This window comes from Myotis nattereri (assembly GCF_964212035.1).
Source record: "Myotis nattereri genome assembly, chromosome: 1".
NCBI lineage: Eukaryota > Metazoa > Chordata > Mammalia > Chiroptera > Vespertilionidae > Myotis > Myotis nattereri.
Window position 1 is genome coordinate 127,353,217 of NC_138075.1, and position 20,987 is coordinate 127,374,203.

The 20,987-nt window shown below is 42.3% G+C and overlaps 1 pseudogene across 1 annotated transcript; it reads left to right on the forward strand.

The window, feature by feature from the left end:
- Positions 1–260: 260 nt before the first annotated feature.
- On the forward strand, positions 261–13,163 carry LOC308528870 (mediator of RNA polymerase II transcription subunit 4-like; annotated as a pseudogene). The gene is made up of 3 exons: positions 261–941; positions 1,229–1,434; positions 13,157–13,163. The product of its transcript is annotated as a mediator of RNA polymerase II transcription subunit 4-like (transcript).
- Positions 13,164–20,987: the final 7,824 nt, after the last annotated feature.

A 20,987-nucleotide genomic window follows, 5' to 3' on the forward strand; every position in this document is an offset into this window, starting at 1 on the left:
CCACCTGTTAGAACAAGGGGAGGATTTCAATCTTGGTGCCGCCCTGGACAAGAACCACACCATACAATCCATCCAAAGACCACCACCCGCAGGATGGTGACAGCAAAATGGTGTCTGAGGTCAATGACACCAAAGTTCTGAGGCGTTAAAGGCAGCAGATGTGGGGCACCCCGCGGTGGGGCAGGAGGCCAATAAAATTGTCAGAGGTTACTGAACATCAAAAAATATATATCTGAGAGCCTCTGCGGCTGGAAAGCAACATGGCGGCGTCCTCCTTGGGCGAAAAGGAGAAGGAGCGGCAGGGAGGCGGCTCAGGAGCGGCCTGCGGCAACAGCACACGAAGCGGCTGCTGTCTGCGCAGGAAGATCTGGAGGTCTTGTCCAGGAAGCTCATAGAAATGCTGGCAATTTCAAGAAACCAAAAGTTGTTACAAGCTGGAGAAGAAAACCAGGTGCTGGAGTTATTAATTCACAGAGCCTCCAGGTGCTGGAGTTATTAATTCACAGAGATCGGGAGTTTCAGGAACTAATGAAATTGGCACTTACTCAGGGAAAAATCCACCATGAAATGCAAGTTTTACAAAAAGAAGTTGAGAAGAGAGACAGTGATATTCAGCAATTACAAAAACAGCTACAGGAAGCCGAACAAATACTGGCGATAGCGGTTTACCAAGCAAAAGAAAAACTGAAATCAATAGATAAGGCAAGAAAAGGTGCTATCTCCTCTGAAGAAATAATTAAGTATGCACATAGGATTAGTGCAAGTAATGCTGTGTGTGCCCCACTGACCTGGGTTCCAGGGGACCCACGGAGACCATACCCAATGATTTAGAGATGAGAAGTGGATTATTGGGTCAAATGAACAATCCTTCCACTAATGGTGTGAATGGTCATTTACCTGGAGATGCACTTGCAGCAGGCAGATTGCCAGATGTCCTTGCTGTAAGGTTCGCGGGGCAGGAGACAAGGTCAGAGAGCCAGGAAAGTCAGAAAGAAGGAACTTTAATCTGCACTCCCGGGCAAGGTTCACGGGTCAGTGAAGTCTCGCCAAAAGGGAGTGGAGACATTTTTTTTATACAGCTATCCAGTGAGGACAGGGGAGCATGAACTGTGGGAGTTTCCGCCTGGGCAGGCTGTACCAGGAAGGAACCGTACCTGTGTCGCCATCTGCCTTGCGGTTGCATGCATCTGCTCCTGGGCTTCCCTTTGGCCTAACGCTTGCTCCACAGCATCCCTGGCAATCAAATGATATGGCAATGAATATGTTACCACCAAATCACAGTAACGACTTTTTGTTGGAACTTCCAGGGCATAATGAAGAAAATGAAGATGATGTAGAGTTTATGTCAACAAACTACTCAAGCAGTAGTTGTGACTCTGATTTATTTATTTTTTTTATTTATTTTTTATTTTATAGCTTAAAATATTACAAAGGGTATTACATATGTGTTCATTCCCCCCCCCCCCGCCCTAGACAGTCCCCTAGCCTCCCCTACCCCCCAGTGTCTTATGTCCATTGGTTATGCTTATATGCATGCATACAAGTCCTTTGGTTGATCTCTTACCCCCCTACCTCCTGCCCCCCAACCCTCCCCGGCCTTCCCGCTGCAGTTTGACAATCTGTTTGAGGCAGCTCTGCCTCTGTATCTATTATTGTTCAAAAGTTTATAATGGTCTCTATTATCCATGAATGAGTGAGATCATGTGGTATTTTTCCTTCATTGACTGGCTTATTTCACTTAGCATAATGCTCTCCAGTTCCATCCATGCTGTTGCAAATGGTAAGAGTTCCTTCCTTTTTAGAGCAGCATAGTATTCCATCGTGTAGATGTACCACAGTTTTCTAATCCATTCATCTACTGATGGGCACTTAGGCTGTTTCCAGATCTTAGCTATGGTGAATTGTGCTGCTATGAACATAGGGGTGCATATATCCTTTCTGATTGGTGTTTCTGGTTTCTTGGGATATATTCCTAGAAGTGGGATCACAGGGTCAAATGGGAGTTCCATTTTCAGTTTTTTGAGGAAACTCCATACTGTCTTCCATAGTGGCTGCACCAGTCTGCATTCCCACCAGCAGTGCATAAGTGTTCCTTTTTCTCCACATCCTCTCCAGCACTTGTCGTTTGTTGATTTGTTGATGATAGCCAGTCTGACAGGTGTGAGATGGTACCTCATTGTTGTTTTCATTTGCATCTCTCGGATGATTAGTGACTTTGAGCATGTTTTCATATGTCTCTTGGCTTTCTGAATGTCCTCTTTTGAAAGGTGTCTATTTAGGTCCTTTGCCTATTTTTTGATTGGATTGTTTATCTTCCTTTTGTTAAGTTGTATGAGTTCCCTATAAATTTTGGAAATTAGGCCCTTATCAGATATGACATTCGTAAATATATTTTCCCACACAGTGGGTTTTCTCGTTGTTTTTTGATGGTTTCTTTTGCTGTGCAGAAGCTTTTTATTTTGATGTAGTCCCATTTGTTCATTTTCTCTTTAGTTTCAAGTGCCCTAGGAGCTGTATCAGTGAAGAAATTGCTTCGGCATATGTCTGAGATTTTGTTGCCTTTGGATTCTTCTAGAATTTGTATGGTTTCCCGTCATATATTTAAGTCCTTTATCCATTTTGAGTTTATTTTTGTGTATGGTGTAAGTTGGTGGCCTAGTTTCATTTTCTTGCATATATCCGTCCAATTTTCCCAACACCATTTATTGAAGAGACTATCTTGGCTCCATTGTATGTTCTTGCCTCCTTTGTCAAATATTAATTGAGCATATTGGTTCGGGCCGATTTCTGGGCTCTCTATTCTATTCCATTGATCTATATGCCTATTCCTGTGCCAGTTCCAGGCAGTTTTCAGAACAGTGGCTTTGTAATACATCTTGATATCTGGTACTGAGATCCCACCTACTTTGTTCTTTTTCAGGATTGCTGCAGCTATTCGGGGTCTTTTTTTTTATTCCAGATGAATTTTTAGAGAGTTCGTTCTAGATCTCTGAAGTATGCCATTGGTATTTTAATGGGAAGTGTGTTGAATTTATGGATTGCTTTGGGTAGTATGGACATTTTAATGATGTTGATTCTACCAATCCATGAACACGGTATGTCCTTCCATCTGTTTATGTCTTCCTCTATATCTTTTTTCAACGTCCTGTAGTTTTCTGAGTAGAGGTCTTTTACCTCTTTAGTTAAGTTTATTCCTAGGTAGCTTAATTTTTTTGGTGCGATGGTAAATGGGGTTGTTTTTATAATCTCTCTTTCTGAAAGTTCACTATTGGTGTATAGAAATGCCTCAGATTTCTTGGGGTTAATTTTGTATCCTGCTACTTTGCCAAATTCATGTATTAAGTCTAGTAGCTTTTTGATGGAGTCTCTAGGGTTTTGTATGTATATTATCATGTCGTCTGCAAATAAGGACAGTTTTACTTCCTCTTTTCCAATTTGGATGCCTTTTATTTCTTCTTCTTGCCGAATTGCAATGGCTAACACTTCCAGTACTATGTTGAACAGGAGTGGTGAGAGGGGGCATCCCTGTCTTGTTCCTGTTCTTAGGGGAAATGGTGTTAGTTTTTGTCCATTGAATATGATGCTGGCTGTGGGCCTGTCATATATGGCTTTTATTATGTTGAGGTATGATCCTTCTACTCCCACCTTGCTGAGAGCTTTTATCAAAAATGGGTGTTGAATTTTGTCAAATGCTTTTTCTGCATCAATTGATATGACCATGTGGTTTTTTTCTTTCAATTTGTTTATGTGATGTATCACGTTTATTGATTTGCGGATATTGTACCATCCTTGCATCCCTGGGATAAATCCTACTTGGTCATGGTGTATGATCTTTCTGCTGTACTGCTGGATCCGATTTGCTAAGATTTTGTTGAGGATTTTGGCATCTATGTTCATGAGGGATATTGGCCTGTAATTCTCTTTCATTGTGTTGTCTTTACCTGGTTTTGGTATTAGGGTGATGCTGGCTTCATAGAATGAGCTTGGAAGTGTTCCTTCCTCTTGAATTTTTTGTAGTAGTCTGAGGAGGATAGGTTTTAGTTCTTCCTTGAATATTTGGTAAAACTCCCCTGTGAAGCCGTCTGGTCCTGGGCTTTTGTTTGCTGGAAGCTTTTTGATGACTGCTTCAATTTCTTCCATAGTTATTGGCCTGTTGAGATTTTTAGATTCTTCCTGATTGAGTTTTGGAATGTTGTATTTTTCTAGGAATATGTCCATTTCCTCCAGGTTGTCTAGTTTGTTGGAGTAGAGCTGTCCATAGTATTTTTTAACAATCATTTGTATTTCTGTGAGGTCTGTTGTTATTTCGCCTCTATCATTTCTGATTTTGTTTATTTGGGTCCTCTCTCTTTGCTTCTTGGTGAGTCTGGCTAGAGGTTTGTCAATCTTGTTTATCAACCAGCTCTTGGTTTCATTGATTTTCTGTATTGTTTTTTTGGTCTCTATGTCATTTATTTCTGCTCTAATCTTTATTATCTCCTTCCTTCTGCTCACTCTGGGGTTTTCCTGTTGCTCTCTTTCTAATTCTTTGAGTTGTAGAGTTAGATGATTTACTACCATTTTTTCTTATTTTTTGAGATAGGCCTGTCGAGCTATAAACTTCCCTCTCAGGACTGCTTTCATTGTGTCCCATAGGTTTTGGATTGTTGTGTTTTCATTGTCATTAGTTTCCAGGATGTTTTTAATTTCTTCTTTGATCTCATTGGTAACCCAATCAATATTTAATAGCATGCTATTCAGCTTCCAGGTGTTTGAGTATTTTGGGTTGTTTTTATTGTAGTTTATTTCTAATATTATGCCATCATGGTCTGCGAAGATGCTTTTTATGATTTCACTCTTCTTGAATTTGGGGATACTTTGCTTGTGACCCAATATATAGTCTATTTTTGAATATGTCTTATGAGCATTTGAGTAGAATGTGTATTCCCGGGCTTTGGGGTGAAGTGTTCTGAAGATGTCTATTAAGTCCATCTGATCTAGTGAGTCATTTAGGATTGCTGTATCTTTGCTGATTGTTTGTCTAGAGGGCTTATCCAGTGCTGTCAGTGGTGTATTAAAGTCCCCTACTATGATTGTATTGTTGTCGATCTCTCCTTTGATATCTTCCAGGAGTTTTTTTATGAATTTGGGTGCTCCTGCATTGGGTGCATATATGTTTACCAGGGTTATATCTTCTTGTTGTATTGATCCCTTTAGTATTATGAAGTGGCCTTCCTTATCTCTTGTTATGGCCTTCACTTTGAGGTCTATTTTGTCCGATATAAGTATTGCTATCCCAGCTTTCTTTTCCTTTCCATTTGCCTGAAAGATATTTTTCCATCCTTTCACTTTCAGTCTGTGTGAGTCCCTTCTAATGAGGTGGGTTTCTTGTAGACAGCAGATGTATGGGTCATGTTTTTTTATCCATTCAGCCACTCGATGTCTTTTGTTTGGAGCATTTAGTCCGTTTACATTTAAAGTTATTATTGAAAGGTACTTGTTTGTAGCCATTTCTGTTTTTGTGTGGCTGTTTTCTTTCTGAGCTTTTTATTTCTTCTTTTTATACCAGTCCCTTTAGCATTCCTTGCATTGCTGGCTTGGTGGTGATAAACTCCCTTAGCCTTTTTTTGTCTGTGAAGCTTCTTATTTCCTCTTCAAGTTTGAATGATAGCCTTGCTGGATAGAGTATTCTTGGATTCAGTCCTTTGCTTTGCATCACTTTGTAAATTTCCATCCATTCTTTTCTGGCCTAATGTTTTTTCTGTTGAGAAATCATTTGATAATCTAATGGGAGATCCCTTGTATGTAACTTTCCATCTCTCTCTTGCAGCCTGTAAGACTCTCTCTTTGTCCTGAACATTTGCCATGGTAATTATGATGTGTCTTGGGGTGGGTCTTTTCAGGTTCACCTTGTTTGGGACTCTCTGGGCTTGTGTGACTCTTTTCTTCCCCACCTCAGGGAAGTTTTCTGATATTATTTCTTCGAATAGGTTTTCTCATCCTTGTTCATCTTTCTGTTGTTCTGGTACCCCTATTATTCGTATGTTGTTTCGTTTCATGTTGTCCCAAAGCTCCCTTAGGCTCTCCTCCTGTCTTTTAATTTTTTTTCTCCAATTGTAGTACATATTATGTGTGTTTTGCTTCCTTGTCTTCTAATTCACTAATTCGGTCCTCCGCTTCTCCTAGTCTACTGTTGATACTTTCAATGGTGTTTTTCATTGCAGCTATATCACTCTTCATTTCTTCTTGGGTCTTACTTAAGTTGTTGATTTTTTCATCTGTTTCTTCTAGCTTCTTCCATATGTTATTGATTTTTTCATCTGTTTCTTCTTGCTTCTTGCAGAGGTTGTCGATTTTTTCCTCCATCTGGTTTATGCACTCTAGGACCCTTATTCTGAATTCTTTTTCTGTCATGTTGCATGCCTCTGTATTACTTAGCTGCTTTTCTGGAGAGTCCTCCTTCTCTTTCCTTTGGGGGTTTCTTTGTCTACCCATGTTTGATCTCACTGACATATCTACACGTTGAGTCGTTCAGTGGCTGCTCCCTGGGTGGCAGTTACTCCTTGGTCTGTGGTTGCTCTTCGGGTGGTTGCGGTAGCAGCTGCTCTTCAGTTGGCAGCAGCTCCTCTGGTGGATGCTGTTCACAGCTGTGGTGGTTCTTCTGGCTGGTGGGGGGAGGTTTCACGTACAGCTGCTGTTCCTCAGACAGAGGGTGTGGTGCTCAGGGGGCTGCTGTTGCTTGGATCTGCTGCGTTGATTTAAAGGCACAAAATACAACACAACAAGGCACCACGTACCAGGCACTAAACACGAATATATTCACAATATTAATAACCCCAAATAAAGGTGACCGCCCGAATTAAGAGAATTAGGGGATAAGGAAGAGGAAGATAAAAGAGAAAAAAGAAAAGAAAAGTTGGGGCCAAAAAAAGGAGTGCAAAAATGAAATTGGGAAAAAGGAGGGGGGAAAATAAAAGCGAGAAAAGAAAAGAAAAAAAAGAGCGAAAAGAGAGAATGAAGTGGAAGAGGGGAAGAGACTTTTTATATATGAGGAGAATACTCCTATAGAACTGCCACTAATCCCAACAAATTCCAGCAACAGCTCCCTGGAGATGGATGCAAACTAGAAACAACCAATAATATAACAATGAAAATAGAATGGAGAACACTAATCCCAAAATAAAATAAAGAGAAAATAAAATGGCACTTTAAAAAATGGTAAAATGGTAGCAGTAATAATACTGGTTAAAAATAAGAAGGTAGTAATTAAAAGGGTAAAATCAGGTGATGGAAAAAGAAGAAGAAAGAAAGTAAAAAAAAGAAGAAAAAAATGAAAAAAAATTGGTTTCTTAGTTAAAAGGTGAAAAAAGAAAAAAAAAAATTGCAGTAGTGAAGGTCCTTCGGTTCTTCTATTCTTCAGTCTGGCTCGCCTTTAGTCCTGCCAGGTATTCAGGAGAGTGTTGAGTTTCCCTGCGATACACTGTTCCTCTGTGTTGTAAACCACAGTCCTTATTTTAAAGCAGGCCGTATTTGTTTCCCAGACTGCCTTATTTTGTGTTTAGCAAAGAGTCAGTTTGTGGCTCAGCCTCTGGATGGCAGTGTTCTGGGGTTGGCCTCTGAGGCTATATGGCATCTCTATAGAACTTAAAAGTGATTTGGAGAGGTCAGCTATCCAGAGCTGGTTCCTTAATAGTTACCCACTCTGTGTTGTTGCTGGGATTGAAAATCCCTCTATAGGCCAGACCCTGTTAACTCCCAGGGACTGATCAGATTATTTTAATCCTTGATCTCGTTCAGGGTGGAATCTGGGTGTGGCTGTGCTCCTTGCCTGGGAGCTGGGGGGAGGAGTCTCACTCTCCGGAGAGAATGGCTGCCCCAGTCCTGGGCTCAGGGGTGTCTCAGCACTCAATTCGCTGCCACCTCTCCAGGCCCCCCTTCTCTCCTCAGTCTCTCCCCAGATTCCACTCCTCCACACCCTCTCCCTCTCTTCAGCACAGGTGAGTGTCTATATCCGAAATATCCCATGAACAGGATTCAGTGAGAACAAACAAACAAACGCCGGCCGCGGAGATGGGGAAGGCTTGGTTCCTGTAAGCTCTTCTCTTACCGGCACTGCATGGTCTGGTCAGCTATTCAGGCTGCCCCCTTTAGGCTCAGTTCTCCGTGATCACAGAACCCAGCTCTCAAACCCCCGGGCGGGGCCAGGAATCCCGAGGATCTCCTTTTCCCAGTCAGGGGCTGTGGCTGTCCCAAGAGACGCGGCTGTCTGCCACACGGTCTCCCTCCGACCCTCTGGGCTCAGAGGTCTGGCAAATTTTCCTGCCCAAATCCCTGGTTTTTTGTTGTTGTTTTTTTTACCTTTCCAGGGGAGTTCTGCCCTTCCCTGCTGCAAACCGTCTCACCAGCTGAGCAATTTTGCCAATTCAGGGTGGGTGTTATTAGTTTCAGCTGCTCACTCCATTTGCTCCGGGACACGACCTGGGACGCGTCTGCCTATATCGCCCGTGACTCTGATTTAAAAAGCATACAGAATTGAATACTGTAGTATTCTGTTTCTTAAACAATAGCAAACCTGTAAAAATATGTAATATTGACCATAGTGGAATTGTACAGCCCCTTAAAAATCACAGCAGATTTACTTTGTAAAGCCAAAAATCATGATTTTAGTTCTAAACCATTTGTTGAATATTTAGAGAATAATCAGAATTTACTGTTGGGCCCTAGCTGGTTGCTCAATGGTTAGAGCATTGGCCCATGGACTGAAGGGTCCCAGGCTTGATTCTGGTCAAGGGCATGTACTTTGGTTGCAGGCTCAATCCCCAGGCCCAGTCAGGGCGTGTGAGGGAGGCAATCAATGATGTGTCTCTCTCACATAGATGTCTCTCTGCCTCTTCCCTTCCCTTCCACTCTCTCTAAAAATCAATGGAAAAATATCCTTGAGTGAGGATTTTAAAAAGAAAAATTACTGTTGGGAAAATATATTATTCGATTCAGTGCCTTCTTACCCTGTTCTAGTCCAGTTGTGTTGGACTTGTACATAGTAGTTCTGGAAATAAGATTTGAGGTAAAAGACCCATGTATATATCACTAATAGGCCTCCTGGAATTATTTAGAAAATGTGTTGTTGTTTTTTAAAGATAACATATCACTGAATGTGCATCATATCAAAATATCAAAAACCCTACTGAAAGTGAGGGTTGTCAGCTTCTGTCACAGGAACAGGAAAAATGTCTCAATTTGTACTATTTGTAATTATTGTAATTTTAAAAAATAAACCAACTTGTTTATACTGTTAAAATTATATATATATATATATATATATATATATATATATATATATATCTGAGAATATCAAAATCTGGTATCTGATATGGTTGGAAAACCAAATTTTTACTTCAGATCAGCAGAGGAAAATCTTGTGGGAGAGATAGGCAGGGTTTGAGGGAGGCATGATTCTCCTGCTAAACGCAGAGATAGTGGGTCTGGTTGCATGAATGGTGGGAGCAAGGGATGGAGCACCTGGCCTTCCCATCCCAAGTCATATTTTGAATTCCCCTGTGGCAGAAGCCGAGATTGAAGCATGACCATTAACTTAGATCTAGGAATAGATAAAGTAACCTAGCTGAAAGAAAGTTCCAGATTGAAAGACTGTGCTAGACATTCTCTCTGGCTTTGATTACGAGCCCATGACATTGACTCTATTCTTGTTATGCTCCAGTAGAGTTTGTTTCTTTAACTTGAACCTCATGCTGTGATGTTGGACATTTCCTGTTCATTCTTTTAAATTGGATCTAGTTCTATATGACTCACAGTTTTTGGCTTCTACTCCTTCTTCTTTTTTCTTTTTCTTTATTTGGTTGACCCAGGTCATGATGCTTCCATAAATATAAATGGGTAAATGAAAGAACTCAAAGAAAACTCTCTAAAAAGTAGGCCTAAATTAGTCTTATTTCCTTTGCCATACATTTGTAAGAGCTAAGGGAGCAAGAAGAGTTTCTTCCCTGATGCTGAATTTTTCCATCATTTCCATTTCTTCAGTATCCTAAGCAATTGGTGTTAAAATTATTCCAAAGTGTTCTGGGGTTCTGTGAGATAGGAAGCCAGGACAGGATCTTACAATCCTTACTGACTTATATAGAGGCCTGGGTGGGATGGCTTTTTCTAAAATGACTTCATTTTTTAAAAAATGTTTGAAGACTATTGTCCTAGGCAGCAGCAACAGGATTTGTTCTTAACTAGAGGTTGTACTGTTATGCTTTTTAAAAAAGTATCAAAAGGAGAGAACGGGGGCCCTGACTGATGTAGCTCACTTGTTTGGGTGTCATCCCGTGCACCGAGAGGTTGCCTGTTCAATTCTGGTCAGGGCACATGCTGAGGTTGTGGGCTAGATCCCCATGAGGGAGCATGCAGGAGGCAGCGATCTATGTTTCCCTCTCACATTGATGTTTCTCTTTCCCTCTCCCTCTCCCCTCCTCTATCTCTAAAAATCAATTAAAAATTTTTTTTAAAAAAAGGAGAGAACTGGCTAGAAAGGGGAAGTGGAGGGTGACTGTAGAGGAGGGTATTTTGCTGCACGTAGAATGGGGCTCACATCCAGAAGGAGGAAAGATGTGGAAAGCCTGCATCTACTCTCTGCCTTCTGGAGTAGCAGCAAGATCTGCACATTGGCTCCCAGGTAAGGATTAGGGAGAGCAGGAGTTACTAAAATTGAGCCACTTAAGGGATTTTAAAAATTAACCTCAGCAACTGCCCTCAAAGCTGTGACTGAGAAATGGGGGAAAAAACATGCAAAGAAAGACACACACATACAAGCACGCATACACGCACACACGCATGCTGCTGTCATATCTAGTCTGATGGTTTCATGTCATCATGGAACGATGACATCACCTGGTCCAACTTCCTCAGTTGCCGATTTAATGAAAGGTTAGACAGAGTCTGGTTTCACTCTCCATATATACAGCTGTGAACAACAGTAGTGGGCAACCAGCCCAAGTTTGAGCCCTTTAAAAACAGATATTCTACTCTAAAGATAGAATTATTTGAGGACCTTGAAAAACAATACATCAGGAACTGGAGATAGCTGGCGAAATCTTTCCCATGCTATTTGCCCCACATATGGATTCCCTGGCATAATCTGTCCAAAGCATTCAATACCCAAAATATTTGGGGAGCTGTGAGCACTGAAAAAATATGTATATCTATGTTGCTATTTTTAATTTGAATTTGCATTAACTAGTCCCTATTCTCTTCTTCATTGGAGAAGGTGGATGAATTCTGCTAAGCAATGATTTTCTGTTGGATAAGGGTTAGATTTGATCCATCTTTATCTTTCCAGCTTTTTAAATATTTTTTATTGATTTTTAGAGAGAGACGAAGGGAAAGGGGGAGAGAAAGAAAAACATCAACGCAAGAGCAGAACATGGATTGGTTGCCTCCTGCATGCCTCCCACTGGGGATTGAGCCTGAAAACTAGGCATGTGCCCCAACTGGGGAATCAAACCAGCAACCTTTTGGTCCAACCAACTGAGCCACACCGGCCCAGGCCCTTTCCAGTTTCTCTAATGATTCCTCTTGCACATATCTATATCCTTAAAGGTTGAAGTACTAGAGAATTAATTCTTAATAACAGTGTATGTTGTTTTAGTTCATGCAGTGTCATTCAATATTTATAAGTTATTTCTCAAGTTCCAATTATGTGATAAGTACTAAACAAAGTTCTGGGAATCAGAGACAAATGTGACAGGTTTCTGTTTGCAAAGCTCACACATGCAAGCAGTCACAGCATCAAGTGTAAGGGATCCTTCTCAAGTTCTGTTTTTGACTCTCTCACCCTGTTAGAGCCATGAAAGGTAAAGCAGTGTTCCTGTGTGTGGGCTGCTCACACTATGTAAGTTGGTGTGGCCGCTCTGATGTCCATGGTTCATCTAGAAAGGTTTCAAGACACTCCATGGAACACAGTGGTTAGCACAAGATGTACAGAGATGAATTGAGGTCTGGTATTAGTAGATATTGTACCTCTATGTAAAAATAAATGGGATGGTAAAGGACAAGCTATTCCCATGCGCTGTAATTGCCTTAGGGAAGAAGGACCAGTAGGATACTCTGAAGATCCCAGGCTGGGAGAAGAGATCTATGAGAGGGCTGAGCCCATGTAGGGGTTGCTGCAGCGACATATTGCTTATTCAGATGATATCTTGAGAGTGAACTTGGCCCTTCCCAACCTTTCATAAGAACAGAAAAAGTATCAGGGAGTGGAAGCCAAGGGCAGCCAACTCTGGCATAAGAAATTCATTGCCATTACTGCGTTCTTCTCCCACCAGGTCTTGCCTGAGCAGAAATGTCCAGCCTCTGTGAACCTTCGCCTGTGGAGCCAGGGTTATGAAATTAGAGTTGGGACAATTCTTTTCATTTGCAATACTTTTCCTTTTGTTCACATCCTTGTAATAGGCTTTTTATTTTCCTTGAGCTTGGCGCTAAAGAACACTGCATTTGAGTCAGCCACTTGGTGTACGAGAGAGAACTGAAGTGGAATGTCTGTGGATTGTTCACACAAGTCCCCAGAAGTCACCTCTAATGCATTACAACTCTGCGAAGTGCCACAATAGAGGGGTGCAGAGTGTGCTATGTGATAGTGCGCGCTGTCACAGTTATTTAAAAAGAAGCAAAGTGTGATTGGAGCTATCAGTACAACAGGTAATTTAGAATATTTGATGAAAGTAAAACTTCTTTCCTCAACTCTAATTACCCACCACACAAAGGATTTACTCTACTCACAGGCAGACATAGAGAACCCTCTCTACCTTGTAAAAGAGAAAGGAATAGAAAGTAAGACAGGCATATATGGCTCATGGATGCTGGAGGTAAGACTCTGATACCCTTTCCTTTTAGCAGAAAGAAAGGTATTATACCCGCATTTTTATACAGGCAGAAGCTGCTTTTTAAATTTCCTACTTCCTCACAATGACTAGAGGTAGAGCTGGTTAGACCTTTTCAATTCTTGGAAGAATCATTCAAGTTGTATAAATGTAAGGCAAGTAGCAGCCACTGGCGTGGGAGGAAGGCCTAGTAAGACCTTTTGTCTTTGTCTTGGCAAAATTGTCTTCCTGGGGAGTGGCCCTACCTGCTTAAGGTGCTTAGCAACATTTGACTGACTCACAATGTCCCTTTTTTGCAGAAGTTAAAGTTAGGGAGACCTGTGGAGGAGCCTGGTGTTTATGGGAGGAAAGACCCCACAAAGCAATAAAGGTCTGAAAGATCTCTGAATAAAATGACCATGAGAATTGAAAGAAATGAGACCAGTGAATAGGCACTGCTCTGGGTCAGAAGGGGAAATCAAGGCAGAAGTGGTTCTGTCCAGGAAGTGGCAGAACCTTTCCTGGGGGCAGGCTGACACCCCAGGGAATGGGGTTGTCTAGGAGAACCCCAAATGCAGACCATTCCTGTCAACACCAGGAGTGGAGAACAGAATTCCCTCAATGCAGCTGTGGGAGCATAGAGGCCTGTTCTGAAGTAATCACCTTCTAGGTGATGTTGAAACCTTCTCCAACTCCATGAATGAACACCCTTTCAGCAAGATGGGATGGGGCTGGCGAGTCCGGGGCCTGAGATTCCCAGCCATAGTGGGGAACAGAAGGGCTTAGAGAGAGGGACAGGTTAGACCTTTTCCTGCTTATCATGTGCTGTGGGGTGGACACGGAGCATGGGGACACTCTGGGGCTCTGGCAGTATTTTGTAAAGCTGAGCTGAAATAAAAGTCTTACAGGACTCTAGAAACGTAGGGGGTGGGATGGCATGCTGTCTTGATGGAATTCAAAGATAAAAATTCAAATGCCAGGAGTAGGAAGAGGCCAATGCAGGCTTAAGCCCTCCCTTCTTTGTTTGCGCAGGCCTAAGGCCAGGGGGCGCCCCAAGCAGGGGGAGCCATTGTTTACAGCTCCTGACCACAATCTGGAAGCAGAAAGGTGGCCTTCGCAGCTGATGCCACCAGGTTTGTGGCAGGCATTCTGCTGCCTCCATGACACCGTCTGTCTGACCAGGCTTTTGCCAATAATGTTGGCCCCTCAAATCCCCAGCAGGGCCTCATTTGAGACCTTGTACAGCTGGGACCAACTGCAGCCACTTGTGGGGTGACTGGACTGAAGGATCTGAGGCGACTGGAGCCGAAGAGCCAAAATGCTTCTGCATGGTTGTGTCCAATGGCCGATTGCACAGTGAGCCAAGGACCCACATACTCACCAAGGACCTGGTTATGATTCCCAGCGTCATCCTGTCAGAAACCAAGGTTGAGAATCTAGAACAGCAGGGAAATAAATCTAGGCTAGAAGATCAGCAGGAAGGAAGCTGTATCAGGTTCTGAAATCCAGGATCAAAGCCAGCGGTAAGACGCCAGACAACAGTAAGCTAAGAAGCAGGCAGTTCAGAGCCAGGATTAAATGACCCTGACTGAACAATCCAGATTCAAGGTGTCAAGTCAGAGCCAGGGCCTGGTTAGGAACTGTGAATGCTCAGGCGGGAGACAGGTGGTAAGTGGAGCCAGCATTTTAAACAAATATAACTTTATTGAATTCAGAGAGGAAATGAGAGGGAGAGAGACAGAAACATCAATGATAAAAGAGAATCATCGATTGGCTATCTCCTACTGCAAGCCCCCTACTGGGGAACAAGCTCACAACTCAGGCATGTGCCCCTGACCAGAATGGAACCCAGGACCCTTTAGTCCGCTGGCCGACGCTCTATCCACTGAGCCAAACCAGCTAGGGCAGGAACCAGCATTTTTGTCTACCCCAAGCTGCTCAGTGTCCTTACTTATACTTACCCAAGAATGAGGATGGCTCACCAGAAGTTTGAAAGAGAACTGGAAATTCAGCTTCTTCGAAACCCACACACGCTCTCTTTGTCGCTTCCTTCAGGCTGATCTGTGTTGAAAGCACCAGAAGGACTTGTCAATGCCAGGCTGTTCTTTCTCTGTTAAAGCTGTAGCAATCAGTGGCTCTGAGCTACAGTAGAAGGACCCATAGGATAGCCAAACAAAAGCCCGAGCTTCACATAGTCAACATGACCTTCCCTATCTAGTATACTATATGATAGGTAGGTCTGGTTCCTGAAGAATTCCAAAAAGTAGAATGACACCTGTCAGCATTTCTTTTTACATTACCCAAAGGGGAGAGAAAGAAGGGAGAAGGCTACGAACAGAAACTGGTAGGGCAACTACATGCTGATTTGAATGAGGAAAAAGTAAAAGTAAGGAAGGGCTTTATGTGAAATAATGGAGTGTAGACCATTTGATCCAAAATTGACTGTTAAGCTTAACACTAAGGGGGCATTTAGCTTAATACTTATAGTCCCAATAGCTATTCTCCTAAGCCCCAAATATGCACAAGGGTGGGGTAATGGTATGCATTCAGATGTTGAAAGAATAAATAGAACCAATGTACCAACTAAATATAGAAGGTTGTGTGACATCATCAAAAAATATCCTCTCTTAAAGCAATGTCAGAATTAAAAAGCTAACTTCTTTTAATTCTATGCCGTTAAGAGTCACGGACATACACATACCTACACAGGAAGGAGCTCTCTTAAATACCTACACTACCTAAAAGCTTCTAACTTACTTATATTTGTACAAAAAACTTAAAATATCTCACAATAATTTTCAAACATCATTGGCTCTATGGACAGATCCTTGGTGGGTGTTGGGGGACCATATGATGACACACTGTAGACCAGTGGTTCTCAACCTGTGGGTCGCGACCCCTTTGGGGGTCGAACGATCCTTTCACAGGGGTCGCCTAAGGCCATCGGAAAACACATATATAATTACATATTCTTTTTGTGATTAATCACTATGCTTTAATTATGTTCAATTTGTAACAATGGAAATACATCCTGCATATCAGATATTTACATTACGATTTATAACAGTAGCAAAATTACAGTTATGAAGTAGCAACGAAAATAATTTTATGGTTGAGGTCACCACACATGAGGAACTGTATTAAAGGGTCACGGCATTAGGAAGGTTGAGAACCACTGCTGTAGACAGTGGAGAGTGGGAGTGGAATGCCCTTCAAGCTTTGAATTTCTTCACATTTAGCGAGCAGTTTATTTTATCACTCTATCTGAATGTTTCCCCAAGAGTAGGTGTGGTTTTCAATAGTTTTCCTAAGGAATTGTGTGTAGCTAAAGATGCAGTCTTTCATGTTATTCTCTTTTGGAAAACATAATGTTCTTAGAATTTTCTCCTGAAATATATATATGAAAATTCTGGAATCGGGCTTGCTCTCTGAAATATACTTTTGTGAGTTCACTTTTTCCAAATAATAAATAATTTTACACGAACAAAAAAGTGCCTGGCCAGTGTGGCTCAGTGGTTCAGCGTCAACCTATGACCCAGGAGGTCATGGTTTGATTCCAGGTCAAGGCACATGCCTGAGTTGCAGGCTCGATCCTCAGTGTGGGATGTGCAGGAGGCAGTCAATCAATGATTCTCTCTTATCATTTATGTTTATATCTCTCTCTACCTTTTCTCTCTTCTCTGAAATCAATAAAAATATATTTCTTAAAAAAAGAATAAAAAATCAAGTTACAGCATAAGGTATGACTATGGGTATTATACAATTCAGTATACCGGTTGAAAAATATGTATGAAAAGTTACGCTTAGTTGTATAAAGACTTTACTTAAAATTTCATCATGAATATTGAATGCACTTATAACTTTAAAATCATAGCACTAATGCCCTAGCAGGAGTAGATCAGTTGGTTGGAATATCATCCCATGCAATGCAAGGCCCAGGTTCGATTCCTGGTCAGGGTACATACCTAATTGCAGGTTTGATCCCTGGTCGGGGCACAGACGAAGGCAACTGATCAATGTGTCTCTTTCACATTGATGTTTCTCTCTCTCACCCTTCCTCCCTCTCTAAAATTAAAACAATAACAACAAAAAACCATAGCACCTTCTGCACTACCACATCAATAATCCATATGATTAAAAAAATCTTTCCTAAGCTATTCTCTGTTGATTATCCATGAAATAATATGATAGCCATGAAATAATTTCTTTTACTGAAAAAAGGATTACATTTTCAAGCAACTTTTAAATGGTTGGTTAAAATGTCAGAACTATTGGTCTGAGTGAAAAGGTTACTTTAGACTTTAAGGTGCCATCCTCACATTCAGAATCTTCTAAAAACACTCTAGATCTTTGACCTGCTGTCTGGTCCTGCCTCCATTATTATTATTATTATTATTATTATTATTATTATTTTATTTAATTAATTTAGAGAGAGAGAGAGAGATGTTGTTCTACTTATTCATGCATTCATTGGTTAATTCTTGGATGTGCTCTGACTGAGGATCCAACTGGTAACCTTGGCATATTGGGAGGATACTCTAACCAACTGAGATACCCGACCAGGGCTGCCCCGTTTATTCTTGCACTCTCACCCCATGTTGCACTGCTGTCCAGCCTAGCTGGTCTCCTCACTGCATCTTGGACCACATGCTAAATCTCCGACCTCCATCACAGAGCTCAAATCCCAAGGTTTTCTGCCTGGATTGACCTTCCTTTTCCTCCCCAAAGTCCCAAAGCAAACCAGTCTCTTAGGGCCAGTTCATGTCCCACCCCTTCCAGAACTCCCTTTTGTGCTTCCCAATGGCCCCGCCCATCATGGCATGATACTTTACAATATAATTTATCTCAATTATTTGGTCTGTCACCATAACAAGATTAAGCTCTCAGAGGGCAAACCATGTTTTATTCTTTTTTAACTCCAACATTTGATTTGGTTGGAAGACCTGAGTTAAAGTCCCAGCTCTGTCATTTCATTCATGACTTCCCTGAACTAGCATTCACTGGGCACTGATGCATGTCAGGACTATGCTCTAATGGGGGACTAAAAGATGAATCAGGTATGGCTACCACTTTCAAGGCACTACAGACTAAATCATGTCTCCCATAAATTTATATACTGAAGCCCTAATGTCCAATATGACTGTGTTTGGAGATGGTGGCTCTAAGAAAGAAATTAAGGTTAAATGAGATCATAAAGGAGGGACCCTGATCCAGCGGAGACACCGGAACTCACCCATGCTCCTGCCCATGGAAGAAAGGCCATGTGAGGTCGAAGAAAGGACATGTGAGGTCGAAGAAAGGACATGTGAGGTCAAAGCAAGAAGGGGACCATCTACAAGTCAGGAAAAGAGCTCTCACCAGAAACTAACCCTGACAGCACTTTGATCTTGGACTTCCAGCTTCCACAACCATGGAAAAATAAATTTCAGTCGCTTAAGCCACTTCTCCTGTTATGGCAGCCCCAGCAGACTAATACATAAGGAGGTCGGGGTTTAGTAGAAAGGGAAGACGAGTTGTTAGGCAGGCTGTTTGTGTGCAGGATGCATTTCAACCTACATCAGATTGGTGGGCTTCCCCTGTTATGCCCAGATTTCAAGATCCCCCAAAGATCCACCAGGGAGCCCCGAGTCTGATGCAAACGCACAGAGTCTTTATTCAAGCTAGATCGAGCTCCCCGTCCACCACACTCGCTGATGCAGTGGCAGGGGGCAGAAAGAGAGAGCTCTGTGGGGAGACGGGTTTTACAGGGGGGTTGGAGTAAGGGGAGGAGAGAGGACTGTGGGCCCTGCCGATTGGCCAGGTGCAAGTCGGGGTCTTGTTACACAGGATGTGGTTGTGTCTATGTCGAGCACTTCCCTTGATTGTCATTGGTTAGTTTAATGAAATCCTAGGTGTGGCTAGCAGAGGCTTGGGCTTCTGGGAAGAAGCTCCTTGCTGAGCACATGGCTAATGGCTGCTGCCCCAAAATGGAGGATCTGGGGAAAGATGGAGGGTGTAGCCCTCGCCCTTTCACCCCTATAGCTCCTGGTGACAGAGAAGCAAGCAAGAGGCCAGAAAGAATAGGCCTTCCTACCGGCCTCACAGAGACAGCTGAGGAACTGGGCCTCTGTTCTGGGTCCAGGACCCTGGTAGCATCTGTGTACAGGTTGAGGGGCTGATTGGGGTGATGAATGACATGGAAGTCTGAAGCTAGTTAAGAATGTGCTGGTCTGTTTAGAGATTTGGCAAGGAAACAACAAGGTACTGATGATGGAGAGGAAGGCCTAGGAGTCCCTGAGCTGGGGGAGTACTGGTCTTAATATCGCAGAACACGGAGTGAACAGGGGAACTGGCCCACTGTGATCCCTCCCCTCCGGTTACCCGTCCTCCCCTGAGCATCAGGGGCTTATGAGTGGTATTCACTGGAGTGCACTGCTCTGCCTTGACATGACTCAGCTTTTCGCTTAGCCTCTGTTTTTTAATTTTTATTTTGTTTTTATTACTCCCTCCTCTGCTGAGTGAACAACCATCTCCTTACAACTCCAATTCAAATCCCCCCTAAAGAGAACCTAATTTGGTCTTCAAAGCTTCTTCTGGGAGATGCTTTCATGCAGGGCAGCTTGATGGCCCTGCAGCTGTAGGCAGGCTGCCCTTGGTCTCCCTGGCAGTGACTCCTGCCTCCGAGCCGGTGGTGAGAATTCAGGCTCCCAGGCAAGCCTCCCTGCCTCTGTGGGTGGAATGCTCTCAGCTGCAAGTAAGACAGTATCCAAACACAAGGAACCAAAACACTAGGAGATTCTCTTCCTCCCACAAGAGAAGCCAACAGGTGGCAGTTCTACGGCTCAGAGGCTCTGTGAACCCTGAGGACCAGGCTGTTCACATATTTCCCCTCTGCCAGGTGTCTGGACAGTGTTGCCGCAAGTCAATGAAGAAAGAAAGAAAGAAGAAAAACTGAATCTAAGTGCCATCTCGGAGTGGGAGAAAGGTGACAAGAGTGAGTAGCTGGCATTTGCAATGTCCACAGGGGCCCGTGGGTTCTGATGCAGGTGGCACATTGCGTAGACAAGCGTCTGCTCTAACAAGAAAGCAGGCAACTGCCACATTGTGCTGCAGTGCTGTGAGAATTTGCTAAGACACTATTTTGGATAAATTACATAACCTCTTTGAGGCTCAGATTCCAAAATGGAAAATAAGAATAATACCTACATCACAGAACTGTTGTAGAGATTAATATGAAATAATATATTTAGAAGTCTCTGATACCTGCCATACACATTTGTTTCATCTTCCCCATCACCTACAGAGAAAATACATACTTGTTAATAAAATAGTTAATAGCTTACCTTGAACACATCCTCTTGAATTTTATTATATATATGTATATGTGTGTGTATATATATATATATATATTTAAATCCAGTTGACATGGAAAATAAAAGTAAACATAAAAAACTGAAAGGCAAAAAAACAAACAAACTGAAAGGCTGGCATGCTAGGAATTAGCTTAAATGCAATCATGCCTTATTGTATTGACAAGAACGCTCAGTAACGACATTTACACCTCCAACACATGTCCCCAGATCATCTGATTAACCATTGTCACTCTCCCTCAGGCACAGAACCTCTGAATATCTCCCATTCCTTCTTCCTCCAAACTGGCTCATTGCTAAATGTTAAGGGATTTTTGTTGTTTTTTTAAAATTTGTGTGTGTGTGTGTGTGTGTGTGTGTGTGTGTGTGTGTGTGTCTTGTTTTTTTCCTGCACTGTTTGTTACTAGTAAGTCTCTGGGACAGTCTGAAGCCATTTCTCATATGAAATAGATTACACTAAATGGCAGTTTTGCGTCCAGACTGTTTCTTATGAGAGGTTCAAACACTGTAGTTAAATTCATTTCTCCCACCTGCATTCTTGACAACATAATCAGTGGATGCTTCTTCAGTGGATCCAATTTATTCACATTTGACTTTGAGACTCTTTATCAAATTATCCTCATTACATCCCCTCCTGGTTGCACTCATGGATCTGTTCCCTGACAATTATGCAAGAGGCATTAGGTTTCCTTCTTTCTCCTCTGACATACCATCGGAGACACCTGCTCTCTCACCCAAGATCCAAGAAGTCTTTCTTTTATTCCAAATTCATCTCAAAGCCCATCTCCTCCAGGAAACTCAT